This window comes from Pundamilia nyererei, unplaced genomic scaffold (genome assembly GCF_000239375.1).
Source record: "Pundamilia nyererei isolate P.nyererei 1_Seehausen unplaced genomic scaffold, PunNye1.0 scaffold00147, whole genome shotgun sequence".
Lineage (NCBI taxonomy): Eukaryota > Metazoa > Chordata > Actinopteri > Cichliformes > Cichlidae > Pundamilia > Pundamilia nyererei.
The window spans coordinates 776,463-780,823 of NW_005187548.1; positions in this window are offsets into that span (position 1 = coordinate 776,463).

A 4,361-nucleotide genomic window follows, 5' to 3' on the forward strand; every position below is an offset into this window, starting at 1 on the left:
CCAGTCTCCAAAAATGACATAGTGCAGGAAGGGTAGTTATTCCTCCGTTACACCACAAGAGGGAGTATCCCCTAAAATGAGCAGCTCTAGCGGGAGTAAATAAGACCAGCCACTAACCACAAGGCAGTGCGCCTTGAGTTGTGTGTTGTGTGAGAGTTGTGTGAGACTTGATAAGTGTGTAACGTTGTGCTATGTCAATATATATATATTTGCAGGTAAGCAGATACAAGATGGTAAATAACTTAAAATGTATCTACAGATGAGTCCACGGGGTTGCAGAGAATGTGGGAAAGTTGGCCGTTGATCCCCACTATGTGTCATTAGTATATAAGTTATTGGTAGCGATGTGAAGTAGCCGTGACGCTAACGATTAGCAGCTAGATCTGATTCATTAGTTTGTGCGGGAACCTCGTGGCGCTTTTGTGGATTTATACCTGTACCGGGCTGTAATCACAGCAGATATAGACTGGTGGATCACACTCTCTTTTGGTCATCCTCTAATTGGAAGGTTGGTGGTTCAATCTCTGGCTGCTCTAGTCTCCAAGGAGTTGCAGTTTCAGTATCTTACCCAAGTTGTTCCATTGACGTGTTAGATGGAGAGCACTTAGGTATAGGAAAAATGTGTGTTATTAATGTTTGTATTATGAAGTGCTTCGATGGCTCACGCAGAGTAGAAAAGCACTATGTAAGAGCCAGTCCTGAAGGTCCTTCAATGGCCTACCCAATTTGTGGAGGTTGTTCATGATCAACAACTGTCAAATCAGCAGCCTTTCTTATGATTGTGGTTGGGTTACTATATAGGCCTGACCATGCTGCAGAAATGGATGTACAGTGGGATGCAAAGGTTTGGGCAACCTTATTAATAGTTATCATTTTCCTATATAAATCATTGGTTGTTACAATAAAAAAAAATGTCAGTTAAATATATCATATAGCAGACACACACAGTGATATTTGAAAAGTGAAATGATTGGATTCATAGAAAGTGTGCAATAATTGTTTAAACAAAATCAGGCAGGTGCATAAATTTGGGCACCACAAAAAAAGAAATGAAATCCATATTTAGTAGATCCGCCTTTTACAGAAATTACAGCCTCTAAACGCTTCCTGTAGGTTCCAATGAGAGTCTGGATTGTGGTTGAAGGTATTTTGGACCATTCCTCTTTATAAAACATCTAGTTCATTCAGGTTTGATGGCTTCTGAGCATGGACAGCTCTCTTTAACTCACACCACAGATTTTCAATAATATTCAGGTCTGGGGACTGAGATGGCCGTTCCAGAACGTTGTACTTGTTCCTCTCCATGAATGCCTTAGTGGATTTTAAGCAGTGTTTCGGGTCATTGTCTTGTTGAAATATCCAGCCCCGGCGCAGCTTCAGCTTTGTCACTGATTCCTGGACATTAGGTCTCCAGAATCTGCTGATACTGAGTGGAATCCATGTGTCCCTCAACTTTGACAAGATTCCCAGTCCCTGCACTGGCCACACAGCCCCACAGCATGGTGGAACCACCACCATATTTTACTGTAGGTAGCAGGTGTTTTTCTTGGAATGCTGTGTTCTTTTTCCTCCATGCATAACGCCCCTTGTTATGCCCAAATAACTCAATTTTAGTTTCATCAGTCCACAGCACCTTATTCCAGAATGAAGCTGGCTTGTCCAAATGTACTTTAGGATACCTCAAGCAGCTCTGTTTGTGCTGTGGGCGGAGAAAAGGCTTCCTCTGTATCACTCTTGCATACAGCATCTCCTTGTGTAAAGTGCGCCGAATGGTTGAAGGATGCACAGTGACTCCATCTGCTGCAAGATGATGTTGTAGGTCTTTGCTGGTCTGTGAGTTGACTCTGACTCTTCTCACCATTCGTTGCTTCTGCTTATCCGAGATTTTTCTTGGTCTGCCACTTCAAGCCTTAACTTGAACTGAGCCTGTGGTCTTCCATTTTCTCAATATGTTCCTAACTGTGGAAACAGACAGCTTAAATCTCTGAGACAGCTTTCTGTATCCTTCCCCTAAACCATGATGGTGAACAATCTTTGTCTTCAGGTCATTTGAGAGTTGTTTTGAGACCCCCATGTTGCTACTCTTCAGAGAAAATTAAAAGAGGAGGGAAACTTACAATTGACCCCCTTAAATTATCTCATTATTGGATTCACCTGTGTATGTAGGTCAGGGGTCACCAAGCCAATTTGAGTTCCAATAATTAGTTCTAAAGGTTTTGGAATCAATAAAATGACAACAGTGCCCATATTTATGCACCTGCCCGATTTTGTTTAAACAATTATTGCACACTTTCTGTAGATCCAATAAACTTCATTTCACTTCTCAAATATCACTGTGTGTGTCTCCTATATCATATATTTAACTGGATATGGATAAAGTCATACCTTTCTGACAGAGGTTTCTGTGTTAAGCTGGGGTTAGCTGCATCTTCTGTGGCTCCTCTGCATTGGGGTGTGCCCCAGGGATCTATCCTTGGGCCATTACTCTTTTCGCTGTATTTACTCCCTCTTGGTGCGATATTTCGAAAACATAAAGTATCTTTTCACTTGTATGCTGATGATTGTCAGCTTTATTTACCTTTTAGCCACCTGGTTACTTCTCCCTGTCAATCTTTACTTGACTGTCTCGGTGAAGTTAAAGTGTGGATGGCAAATAACTTTTTAAATTTTAATGATCATAAAACGGGAGCAATTTTATTTGGCCCGCATTGCTCTATTGTTTCTCCAGATGCTCATTTTGGTGTTTTGACCTCCTATCTGAAAAGGTCAATCGTAAATCTTGGTGTGAATTTTGATTCCGCACTTACCGTGGCGACCGTGGCTCAGGGGGTTGGGAATCGCATCTGTAACCGGAAGGTCGCCGGTTCGATCCCTGGGCTCTCTGTCCTGGTCGTTGTGTCATTGGGCAAGACACTTTACCCTACTTACCTACTGGTGTTGGCCAGAGGGGCCGATGGCGCGATATGGCAGCTTCGCTTCTGTCAGTCTGCCCCAGGGCAGCTGTGGCTACAACTGTAGCTGCCTCCACCAGTGTGTGAATGAATAGTGGTATTGTAAAGCGCTTTGGGTGCCTAGAAAAGCGCTATATAAATCCAATCCATTATTATTACCTTTGATGGTCATGTAAATGGGGTGGTAAAATCGGCTTTTTATCACCTCAGACACCTAGCGAAGGTCCAGCCTTTCCTTTCCAAACACAGTTTGGAAACTCTTATTGATGCCTTTATTACCTCACGTTTGGACTATTGCAATTCCCTTTTAATTGGGGTTGGGTTAGGCACCCTGTCACGCTTGCAATTAGTGCAAAATGCGGCGGCACGTTTTTTAACTGGTAGAAGGAAATTTGACCGCATCACTCCGGTTCTGGCTTCACTACATTGGCTTCCTATTGTTTTTAGGATCCGTTTTAAAGTCCTTTTATTGGTTTTTAAATCTTTAAACGGTCTGGCCCCTGTTTATTTATTCGATTTGGTGAAGCCTCATGTTCCTACTTGCTTGCTCCGTTCAGCTGATCAATTGCTGTTGCCAGTCCCTAAGTCACAGCTGAAACTCAGAGGAGATTGAGCTTTCTCAATTGCGGCTCTGAAGCTTTGGAACAGCCTTCCCCTTCATATTAGACAAGCGTCTTCAGTGCAGCTCTTTAAGTCCAGATTGGAAACCTATTTTTATTCCCTGGCTTTTAACTCTGCGGGAAACTGACACCCCTCCTATTATTTTATACTATGTTTTGCTTTTCTTTGTTTTTGTGTTGTTCAGCACTTTGGTCTGCCTGGTGCGTTTTTAAAGTGCTATATAAATAAACGATGATGATGATGATGAAATAAATAATTAGCAAATGCTATGCATATTTACAAAGGCATACACTGTACACTCAGAGGAATGTAACCATAGTTATAAATGTGCAAAAGTATATGTCTTAGATTCTAGAAGCAAACCAACTGACAAATGGGGAGACATTTTCTCTGGCTCAATGAACTCATCACAATCTTGAACATTTGACTGTAAGCAGACAATATCATCAACACGTTTCCATTTATTTTGCAGTTTTCCAATAGGGCCATGCTTTAAAACTAAATGCACAAAGTGATGTGTAGATGACCTCTTTTTAGTTTGAAAGACTCATGGTGAGTACTTTTCAAAGACTGACCTGCACAGGCCCATCCATTCAGTGTCCCCCTCATTCATGCTGGTTCCCATTTATGCTGCAGAAGCACTAAACTACTGTGAACTACATAATTAAATTGAGCTTGCATTTCAATACATTAACAGTGATATGGGTATTTAAATTTTTCATTACCATACTGCATGAATTAGTGTATCAGTAGAATTCAGCTGAGGGAGCACAGGGACTTTACTGGTGG